Source organism: Desmodus rotundus, chromosome 4 (assembly GCF_022682495.2).
Source record: "Desmodus rotundus isolate HL8 chromosome 4, HLdesRot8A.1, whole genome shotgun sequence".
NCBI lineage: Eukaryota > Metazoa > Chordata > Mammalia > Chiroptera > Phyllostomidae > Desmodus > Desmodus rotundus.
In genome coordinates, this window is record NC_071390.1 from 96,834,342 (window position 1) to 96,846,408 (window position 12,067).

At 37.7% G+C, this 12,067-nt stretch overlaps 1 protein-coding gene across 1 annotated transcript in view; it reads right to left on the reverse strand.

Annotated features, from left to right (window-relative positions):
* The window catches only part of TACR3 (tachykinin receptor 3), a 62,232-nt gene that overhangs the window by 15,865 nt on the left and 34,300 nt on the right, over nt 1-12,067 (reverse strand). The gene's annotated exons all lie outside the window — the stretch shown is intronic.

Sequence of the window (12,067 nt, forward strand, 5' to 3'; positions counted from 1 at the left end):
TTTTTTTCATACTCTATTTCCTTCAGCTTTCCCAGCACAATTGATCCTTATTTTGTTCATCCAGAGGGTCTCTGTGCCCTCCTTGCATGCAAATCCTTTAAGGGCCTTGGATATTTCATCTTTGTTTGTCTTGTATCTCTAGAGTTTAGAAGAATATACACAAGCCATGATGGCCTTCCTTTGAATAAATGAATAAATAAATACCTGAATGGTATAGTAATGGGTAATTAGAAATGGAATGATTGACATTCCCCTACTTGGCACAGGGCTACAATATCTTGGATAAAATATACCTTCAGCCTCATACAGGCTACTGAAAGAACATTATCAAGTTTCTCTTCAGATTCTCTCTATATTGCAAAACTAATTAGTAATAAATGGATAATCTGGTACTAAGTAATACGGTCTATAACATTGGCCATATTTTTAACAGTCATAGGTAGAGATAATCATAATAGTCTTCGCACAGGTAACGTGTGGTGTGGTGAAGGGCCAGGGGCTATGGATTCTAGATACAACTTTGCCAGCAAATTATCTGTGAGATCTTGTACAATTATTTCATCTCTTTAAGCCTCAGCTTTTTCATATGTAAAATGAGACTAATCTCATAGCATTGTTATAAAGACTATTTAAAATAATGCTTTCAAACATCTGAGAAAGACTGTCAAAATTGTAATAGTGTTTTAATAGCTAAAAATATAATAATAAATATCTTAGCTCAGGCTGTTATAACAACATAGAGTGATGGCTTAAATAACAGACATTCATTTTCTTACAGTTATGGAGGCTGGAAGCCCTAGATCAGGGTGTCAGTAAGGTTGGTTTCTGGTGAGGTGTAGCCTCCTGGTTTGTAAGTGGCCACTACCTTGCTGTGTGCCCACATGATCTCTTCCTCATACACTCCTGGAGAGGAGCGAATGGGCTCTCTGGTGTCTCTTTTTTCCGGTTGGATTGGGGCCCCATTCTTATGATAGAATTTAACCTTAATTATCTCTGCATAGGCCCTATCTTAAAATATAGTCATATTAGAGGTTACAGCTTCAACACATGAATTTTGGAATGACATAATTCAGTTCTCCACAAAAATAAGTGTAAGATACAATGTCAAATTCTCACTTATGAATGTGTTTAGTTCTATTATTTTCTAGACTTTCCATTTGAGTTATTATCTATTGATATTTTCCAGAAAGTAAATGTATTTCTTTTGAAATTAATTTTAATATATATTAATATACTATAATTCATTGTTTGACCATGGAAAAATGATTCCCAAATATAGAGAAACATAAAACACACAACTTATCGAGAGAGTTGCTGAGAAGAATTCTTTCCCTGATATTTTAAAGCATAGGTTTTCCTAACTTGGTTCTGTTTAGTGTTAAAGCAAAGAGTTTAAATGGCTTGTCACATGACCGACCCTGTACGTGCAGGCACGTGACTTTATGGAAGAGTTACAAACAAGCCTTGAGGTCTTCACTGCACAGTAGCACACCGCACTGTTAGGAGCACTAGGACTCAAAGACTTTGATTTAAATCTGGGCCCTGTTTGTAAGTAGCTCTGTAACCTTGAGAAAATGACGTAATCTTTCTGCACATCAATCATATTATTAGTAAAGAAGTGGTAAGAATGCTCATCATGCAGAGGATCCCGAGGATTAAATGTGAATGTGAATGCCAGGCTCATTAACACTCAGGACATGCTGATGTATTCTCTTTTACTTCATTCCCAAGATCTGATTAATTTATGAGTGTATTTTCAGTTATTGGCACCATGACCCAAAGTGATTATAAATGTACCTTTGTAAAGGCAAAGGGAGACTATGGTGGTAGGCTGAGGACGATGAGTAAAATGAAGATTGGGTACTTGAAAGTCAGATGAATAAGTCAAGTTCTCTGGCAGAAGGTGTGCAAATAACAAGTTTTAAAATCAGCTATTTTTTTTTTATCAGCACCCCTACACTCTGTGTGAATGTGTGTGTGTGTGTGCGTGTGTGTGATAGAGATCGATGAGAGGGGGTGGAGGCAGCATCAAATTCATGGTTTCTATTACAGCTTAAAAAAGCAACAAAGTTAGCCCTAGATGTTGTGGCTCAGTGGACTGCATGTCAGCCTACGAACCGAAAGGTCGCTGGTTTGATCCTTGGTCAGGTCACATGCCTGGGTTGTGGGCAAGGTCTCCAGTTGGGGGTGTCCAAGGGGCAACCAGTAGATGTTTCTCTTACACATCAATGTTTCTCTGCCTCTCTTTCTGCTCCCACCCCTCTCCCTAAAAATAAATAAAATAAAATCTTTAAAAAATAACAAGGTTAATTACTTAACAGTTGCAATAGCTCTGTCACTTCCCCAACATAGCATATTTCTATAAAATAAGAGGATAATAGGTATTCCTTGAAAAGCTTTACTATAGAAAAAAACTATTAAGATGATTACCACAGGAAGAAAAAGAATAATCAATGATGTGTTTTTCATATTTATTTTAGTTTTATAACTAGCATATTAGCAATGTGAAACTTTTATTTGATTTTTTAAAAGATTTTATTTATTTATTTTTAGAGAGAGGAGAGGGAGGAAGAAAGAGAGGGAGGGAAACATCAATGTGTGGTTGCCTATCATTCTCCCCCTACTGGGGACCTGGCCTGCAACCCAGGCATGTGCCCTGACTGGGAATCGAACCACAACCTTTTGGCCTGCACTCAAACCACTGAACCACATCAGCTGGGGCTGAAACTTATTTAGTAAAAAATTAACTTAACAGCCCAGGCCAGTGTGGCTCAGTTGGATGGAGCATCATCCCATAGACCGAAAGTTCGATGGCTCAATTCCCAGTCAGGGCACATGCTTGGGTTGCATGTTTGGTCCCCATTGGGGCATGTACAAGAGTCAACTGGTTGATGTTTCTCTCTCACATCGATATTCTCTCCATTTCTTTCTCGCCCACTCTGTCTCCAAAAGCAATGAAAAAATGTCTTTGGGTGAGGATAAAATATTAACTGAACAATAGAAAGACCATAAATATTTTTAAAAGTTAAAAAATATCAATCCTTACATTCCAATAGTCTTTTAATTATGAACTGTAACAGGTAGAGAATAACATTAATCCAAGACATATAATCTCAGTATCTTTTAAAATTGAATTTATTGGGGGTGACACTGGTTAATAAAATTATACAGGTTTCAGGTACATGATTCTGCAGTACATCTTCTGTGCACTGTGTGTTCACCACCCCAAGTCAGGCCGCCTTCTATCCCATTATCCCTTCTTTACGGTCTTTCACCTGCTCCCGTCTCCCCTTCCCTCTGGCAATCACTGCATCTTTTTCTGTTAGTATTTAAAAGTCTCAATGGGAAGTTCTTCTGAGGAAAAAAAGAAAATAACTTGTTTATATGTTTATTTCTTTAGATGTGTGAATAACTTCTGGGAAAGAGAATGGTTCTTTGCTCTAACAACTCCCGTAATATATTTTAAAACATCAAATCTAAGTGCTCTCCATAATATGACAGGAAAATTGAAAGTGTTCCAGAAAATTAAATTTTAGGGATTTAGTTCAATCAGTAACTTCAGAAATTAGTGACTTGTGCTAAAGGAAACTCCTAGACAGGATATTGGAAAATACTAAATTATAAGTGAAGCATTAGTATGAGTTTGTGCGACACTATACAGCACAAAAATACAACTAAAGAAAAAGGACAGGCTATATTATAAAGATCCTTCTTATCTCAGAAACATCAATATGTTATAGAGTTTGCATAAAACAATACAAGTATATATACTGAGTATTTTATGTTGTGTATAGTATACGCAGAGTACTTTGCATATGTACATACATATATATACATGCATACCTTTTCCTCAAGAGCAACTTTAAGCTATGGAAAAAATATAAACAACAACTCAAATGTTTCATGGCAGTGGAGAGTAACTAAAAGTAGGTTAAAAATGGAGGCTACACAGCCTGGGTGCGTTTCATACATACACAAACTTCTAAATTCTTTGCGGCTGCTGCACTGCACACGTGCAGGAGGAGGCTGTGAGCGAGCAGCTCAGCAGGTGAAGCGCCACCGAGAGGCTCGAAGAGTGGAGAGGTCTTAGCAACCATTGCTCATCGGGGACACAGGTCAGGGCTCGCGTCTCACCAAACTAGAAAGTGTCACTCAGCAAACAACTTGGGTTTTTCTAGAAGGTCTGGGCCTTAGGGATAAATATTATGCCTAATATTAAGAGATTACCTCCAAGAGTAATAGCAAAACTAAAATAGAACAAAGTACAAGAGTACAAAACCAAACTTCCACAAATTTAAATGATCATCAGTAATTTAACAGCATTTGGTACCTGAAGATAATGGCAAATTGGAGTATACCTATAACTCTCTTACAAAAAGGATTCAACTTAAATAGATTAATCTTTTCTCCTTGTACAAAAAATAATTATATGAATAATTTTTTACCGTATACTTTTTTCTACTCAGCTGATATAACCTGGTACTTTAGTTAATCAGAAAAAGGATAATTGTGTACAAAGCAACATGTTGCAGAGAAGAGAATCTGACACACGCTATTAAAGCACCCAAAGACAGGAACCCTGTGACTGTCCCCCAGAACTCATCCCTGAGCTCCGCTTCCCCTCTTAGGCTGTGGGACTTGAGGGAGATAAGAACCTTCGTGTCTAAATCATGTGCTCAAAGCTGCCTAAATTCTAAGATGTCTTATAGGAAGATGGGAGAGCAATGGAAACTTAGTTGTAAGGTATAGGGTATTCTTATTCAATATATTACAGATGACCCCTAAATAATGTGAGCTGACATTTATTTGCTCAAAGCACTGCAGCCAGAACTCACTACACAGCCTTTCCTAGTGAAAAGTCCACGGTCTGGCAATGAAGTGTTCTGGGAGATGCCTTGTGGAATTTTATGGCTTGAGGGTACACTGGTGTTGTGATGGTGGAGACCTGGCTCGTATTCTCAGTCAACTGAATGAAACAGTGCCTTCTAGTTCTCCATGAAACTATGTTTTAAAATAAAACACTCCAGCCCTAACCAGTATAGACTAGTTGGTTGAGCATCATCCCATAAAGTGAAAGGTTGCTGGTTCGATTCCCAGTCAGGGCACGTGCCTGGGTTGTGGGCTGGTCCCCAGTTGGGGCGTGTACAAGAGGAAACCACACATTGATGTTTCTCTCCCTCTCTCTTCTTCCTTCCCCCCTCTCTAAGAATAAATAAAATAAAATAAAATAAAATACTTTATCTTAACTTGGCATATAAGCTGATGGCCATTAATAATCAGTGTTCAGTTTTCGGTGAAGCAATATACAGGAAGGGAATTATTATTTCCTACTTGATGTTCTCTTTCAATCAGTATGGTAGTATTTGAAGGACTTGCTGTTTTTCCCCGCTAACATTGAAGTTCCTAAGTTCTTTGGCATGCAACTGCTATTCTGCTCATCACTGTCAGTCCCTTCAGGTGCTCTTTTCCTCTGCAGATTTAACATATGAAGCATGTCTGTGTTCCCTGAACGTGTCAGTGACAATCATTCTCATCTGGGCTTAGCTGGCTGTGGCGAAAGGATTTAGAAATTCCTATTTCAGAGATTTGTGAAATGCTGCCAGATCATGTCGAAGAATGATGAAATAATGAAGCAGAAATGATCTGAGGATAATACCTGAGAATAAAAAGTTAGGAAGTATTTGCAAGGTATTATTTCACCAGTTCTGAATATTTCCAAATAAAAAGATGAAAGACAGGTCTGTGAGAATGGCAAATGATGTGAAAAATCCATAGATTTGTAAATATATTGAGTAAAGCATATAAAAATACAGAGACTCACAGTCCTTTTGGGATCTACTCAGCAAAGTAGGAGAGAAAAGCCTCTGAATTTTTTTTTCAGAAATGAAATATGAAAACAGTAGCAGAAAGACACCTGAAAAGGCTTAGAACAAGTAATTGGAATCACATACACAAAGGGCTTATGTGACATAGTGTGACAGGAAACACCAATGCTACTTTGTATTTCTAAGTTCTCTTGACTTAAAGAAAAGTGAAACTGAGTATATGAAAGATGCTTTGTGTGCAGGGAAAGGTAATGGATGCAGATGGGGATTTGCAAGTTTGGAATTGTTTGAATGATAAGAAGAGTGCTAAAGTTTCAATTGTAGGAAGAATGCTAAATTTGTCTTTAAAAATTGTGGGTGAATGGTCTTTCCGGAGCAAAGAAGTGAATCAAGGAGAGGGCTGCAAGCAGGAAAGGTGGAGAAGGAGATGAGGAGGGAGAGACACGCGCACCACCGCCTGGGAGGGGACTTGATTGGAAATGCCAGAGAGGGTTTACGCTCTGAGAGGCAAATTCTCCCTTTGAACTAAGCTACAAAATCCTCAGTAAAATTCACATTTTTCATTCAAGACACACAAAAATAAAAAACAGTGATATACATGAAGTTAACTAAAATCTTGGTCGCATAGCCCTGACTGGGGTAGCCCAGTTGATTCGGCTTTGTCCCGCAAAGAGAAAGGTCACCAGTTCAATTCAGGTCAAGGCACATGCCTGGGTTGTGGGCTGGGTCGCCAGAGGGGTGCGTAAGCCAGGCAACCCATCGATACTCCTCTCTCACTAAGACGGTTCTCTTGCTCTCTTTCTGCCTCTCTTCCCCTCTCTCTAAAAATAAATAAATAAAGTCTTTAAAAATAAGATAAAATAAAATCTTGGTCACATAAGTAATGGTAAATCAAAACAGTAAGTTACTGGGAAATGGTTATCGGGAAAAAAACTGAAGGAGTAAGAGTTACATATAGGTGTCATGTTGGGGGAGGCAGGTGTCAGGCCAGGGACTTTGAAACACATTGTCCATTGTTGCAAAGCTTATGTAAAAGTGGAAAGGTGAAATAATTTTAACAGAAACCACTTCCTCTAAGACAGGAATGAAGAAAGTCAAGTGAAAGGGCTCAATAATAACTGCCACCTAGGGATGAGACAAAGAAGGAAAATGTTTAAGTCAGACAAACCGAGAAACAGTTTCCTCAATTTTCTTTTGGCTAAGAGATGAGCTATTAGAACGGAGTGGAGAGAAGCACTAACCTAGCCCCTTAATTAGTAGCACTCACACTTTCCAAGGAACTGGTGTCTTCAAAACAGAGCAGAAATCCTCCTTGGTGCCAGGAAGCCCCCAGAATCCATGAGATGACTTAATCGGAAGGATCTATTTTAAAAACCTTAAATAATGACCTCGTTATAGGCTGAATTGTGTCTCCTAAAATTCATATATTAAAGTCCTAGCCCTCAAGTATTTCAGAATGTGACTGTATCTGCAGATAGGTGTTTAAGGAGCTAATTAAGTTACAGTGAGGTAGGATGGGTGGACATTAATTTAATAACTGGTGTCCTAACAAGAAGATGAGATTAAGATGCAGAGAAACACAGAGAGACCACAGGAAGACACTGGAAGAAGATGGCCATCTAAATAAAAGGTATGGAGAAGAGACCTTGAAGAACCAATCCTGCCAACACCTTGACCTTCTCTCCTCCATAACAGCAGGAAGATAAATTTCTGTTTTGGGGTCACCTAGTCTGTGCACTTTGTTATAGCATCTCTAACAAACTAACAGACTCTTCTTTCCACCTTCCCCCGCCTCATCACCTCCTCCACTTCTAAATCACATGTGGCAGATATGATGACATATACTGACATTTATATTCTGCTACTTAACCATGGAAAACCACATACTTACACATTGCAATTCACATAGCAGCTCCTGTGGCTGAATGGCTAACTTAATCTGGTACATTTTGCTGGTCACTTCCAGCAGAGAGAGTCCTCGACTATCAATCCCTGTGCCCTAGCTGTCAACTAAAGGGACACTGAGAAAGAAAAGCCTGTCCCTTGTGTATTCTTTGGGGTTTTGGAAAGGATTTTTATTTATAGGGAAATCATTTATAACAGATGTTACCAGCTAAGGGCCTTGCTGGGCAGAATGGGAGGTTGGTGGAAATATGTGTTAGGCTGGGAAATACGCTGTGGAGATTCGCGACACTTAAGCCTGAGAGTATACTATGGATACAATGGAGCACACTGGATGCTGTCCATCATCTGGCTGTCTGTTATGCCTGGCCAGGCAGTTTATATTTGGTGTGAATACAGTTTGTCCTGCACAACACAGAAGTAGTTTTCTCTTTTATGAAAGAAAGGAGGCATCTTTTTCCAGCATAATTTAATGTTATGGAAATTTTTATAATGAGTATGCATAATATATGCATAAGATAAACTCTTTATTTGCCAGAATGTTTTTTGTTTACAGAATGCTATATCAAGAATCTATATAATAAGGAAAATCTTATGTATTTTTCTTATGGCGGGTGAAAACATATTTTTATTTAATGAAATAAAGAAAACTTTCAAGAACAGTTTAATTAATTCAGCAATAGATAAGCAAACTTTGTTTTTAGTCCTGAGAGTATTAACATACTCTTGAAGACATTCACTTTGACCTGAAGATTCGGACTATGGTCTTACCTGCGTGTGCTGGGACGGGGGGCAGAGTACCAGTCAGAGCTCAGGAAGCTTACATTTCAGAACTGGCTCTCTCTTCCAATGATTTTTGACTTTTAGCAAGATCCATCACATAACTTCACATTTTCCCATGTATTTATACCACCTTCATAAACCTTATTCTTTCATTCATTTATCGATTTGTCTGTTCATGTGTCCATCCATCCATCCATCCATCCACCCGGAAGGCATTATGCTGGGCACTGAGGACACTATGTTGAGTAAAGCATGTTTCTTGCTCACTATTCTACAGTAGAGTCAATGATTTACCTGTGATAAAATGCCCCACATTTCTTATAGACATTTACTTTAATCCAATTGACACTACCTTATTTTTTGGTTTCCCTTGTTTGCATACTCTAACAGAACTTGAGGTTATTATTAAATAAAATTTAATTTTAAACTGAAGAATTGTAAATGGTTATTAGACAATATATCATTGTGTACATAAGCAAATACTTCATGTATTCACACATAGCTTAATTAAAATTAGTTAAGTTTACATATAAAGGACACATGGACAAAGCCGAAGGGAGTAGGTTTGAGAGTGGGAGGTGGGGTTGGGTGGGGCAGGGGGCATGGTGGGGAGAAAATGGAGACAACTGTATTTGAACAACAATAACAAAAATACAAACTACTCGAGCAAAGTAAAATAGGAGGATATGGAGAACATGTAGAACTGGGTGTGAGTCTTAGGACAGGGAGGGGACAAAATGTTTGTGGCAATTTACCAGATAAGCAGTAGGGAACATTGAAATAAATTCTAACAAAAATCTTTTCTAAAAGCTGCACTAAAAGCTCATGAACAAAGAAGATAATATATTTAAGAACAAAGACTGATCTGTTTCCAGATAAGAGATTCTGCATAGAATCTTTTTAGCATTACCTAAAAATATAAAGATGGATTATCCCATTATGAATGGATCATTCATAGATAAAGAGAATGGGGTGAGATTTACTGTGAGTTACAGGAACACTAGAATTAGAGGGATTTAGTTTATAAAAGGAACTTATTTTCTTAAAATTTATGTATTGAGTTGATGTTGTAGAAAAAGCAAAAAATTGTTAGGATGCTGATATTATGAGCTAGTCCCCCTCTTTTTTTCACCTCTTTTACTGACTATCAAGTCTATAAAGGGATATCAAAAGACAGTAGATTATTTCTTTGACTTCATTGTTAGCTTGGGATCCAAACCAGATTCCTCTACTTACTTGAAACATAATGTCAAGCAAGTTAAACTCGCTAAGCCTTGGTTACATCATTAGTTATTAGACAAGTACAGTAATGCCACAGAGTGTTAAGAAGGCTACTACATGAGGTCACAGATGTGACTAACAATGCTTAGGCATATGGCCTAATTATAATTAAAGTAATTAATTAATAAAGAAACATTGAGCATCTGAAGGAAAATACATCCAGATTTTATAATCTAAGTGGCCACTTGTTTTTAAGTGAATAAAGTAACAGAGATCCATGGTAGCTATGGATTTAAATGAGATAATTTACAATGAATTTAAATGAGATAATTTACAATGAATTTAAATGAGATAATTTCTGTCTTTAGTTGAATCATTAAAAAATTGTGATGTTTTAAAGCTCATTGTCTTAGGGTTTAGGTTAATTGTGTTTGCTTTATTTTTTTGACCACAGATTTCCTCGAGTTAGCTTGTTTTGAACAAATGGGGCCTTTCAAAATAGAAGCTGGAGAGAGTATTGAGTGGGTACCAATCAATCGCGATGCTGAATAAACAGCTACAAATGCATCTCCTGCTGACAAATGGCTAGAAGCTAAAAGACTATACATTATTATGAATAGATGCCATATAAATTAAGACACAAAATGAAATAGAAATAGAAGGAAGGTGGTATCCACTCTCTTTTGAGAGCACAAAAATAGCTGCATGAGTTGTCCCTTAGCAACTCATCTTTTTTAAAGGACACTCTATTAACCTGTTATTAGCTGGGAGCCCCCATTAGAGAGGAACAATGCTATTGGTGTATTTTTCTGCATTGGTTGAAATTTTATTGCAAAATTAGAAATAATAAAAATAGAAATAATGAAGTAAATAGAAATAAAACCTGGCAGTTCTGGGAAAAGGATTTTTCTCTGCTCTCTGACTTGGGTTCCTGGAGGTTGAGGGTGTGATTCCCAGGAAGGAACACTGAGAGTTGAGCAGAGGAATTTGGGCTAACGCTACCCAGTAGACGGTGTGCCCACATTCACTGTATCTCATTCAGAAGGTGAGACAGAATGTTCCTATGAAAATTTCTAATCAGCGTACAGAATGGTTGACATAAAGCCGTGTGCACAGATTACGGACGTGGGAAACGTTTCCTGCAGTAACAACATCAACTGTCATCTTCATCAGCACACGTAGACGTCCCCTCTGCTGGAACATACCTCCCGCGGCCTACAAGCCGTTTCCACCTGGCTGTATTCTCCTAGAGTGAATTTATCTTCATCAACATTGCTTTATTTTCTCACAGGCTCCCTATTTCCTGTCCACAGTGTCCTAATTGTCTCAGCAATTGAGTCTTTAAATAGAATTTTTCATGTCTTCTCTTCAGTGTTTCTATCTAATCAGCCACCGCACAGTGATGGTTATTTTTAAAGTTTTTCACATCGACCTCTTGTTTTCACCTTTACCTTCTCTAACTTCAACTTTGTTGCTTACGTATCTCTCAAGTACAGCAATACCTTTCCTGTTTCTCTGAGAGCATTATTGTGAGTATAAAATAATATGTTGACTTTGTGCTATAAAAGATAACAAAATTGAGACACTCTTTCACCACAGATTCTAAACTAGTTTTGAACCCCAAGAGGGCCGTGTCAATAAAGCTTGTCACTTTGGCACTAATTTGCTACTCAAGCCCAAACTGCTTACATTCCTCACTAACAATCACCCAAACCTGTTTTTTTTTTGTCCTGTCAAATCCTCACAAATTATTGATTCTTTATGTAAAAAAATATAAAATTTCTTCTTTTTGAACATCCTCTGAGTATTAATTTTATTATTTTCCATACACATGGAATTAATTGTTTTTTTCTCCTGTTAATTTGTGTTGTGTCAATTTTATTATTAGTCTAGCTATAAGAACTCAAAAGGGCTAAGGGGACAAATTCCTCCTCCTGATACCCCAACTAAATAGGGCTAGGGGTAGGAGAAGGAGGTTGAGGGGTGTCAGAGACTGGACAGAGAGAAGTATAGGAACTGAAGTCATATATTAGAAAAAGAATAAATTTCATTTTGGAGTGGAGGGAGTTCCATGCTGAACTGAGCTTAAGTGTGGGTCTTGCCATCCCTACCCCTCTGCACAATCCATCACTTGTAGACAACAGTACAATGTGGGTGACTGGTTACTTGTGTGGGATCAAAGGTGTGAGGGAAAACTTTGGCTCTAAACAAAACCAGCTGCACAGAACCCATTAGAAAATTTCCTCTGAGCTTGGTCCACTAATATTTCGGACCTGAAATATGTCTTCTTTTATAAGATTATATAAGATTTAAATAAAATCACTTGTGCACCATGC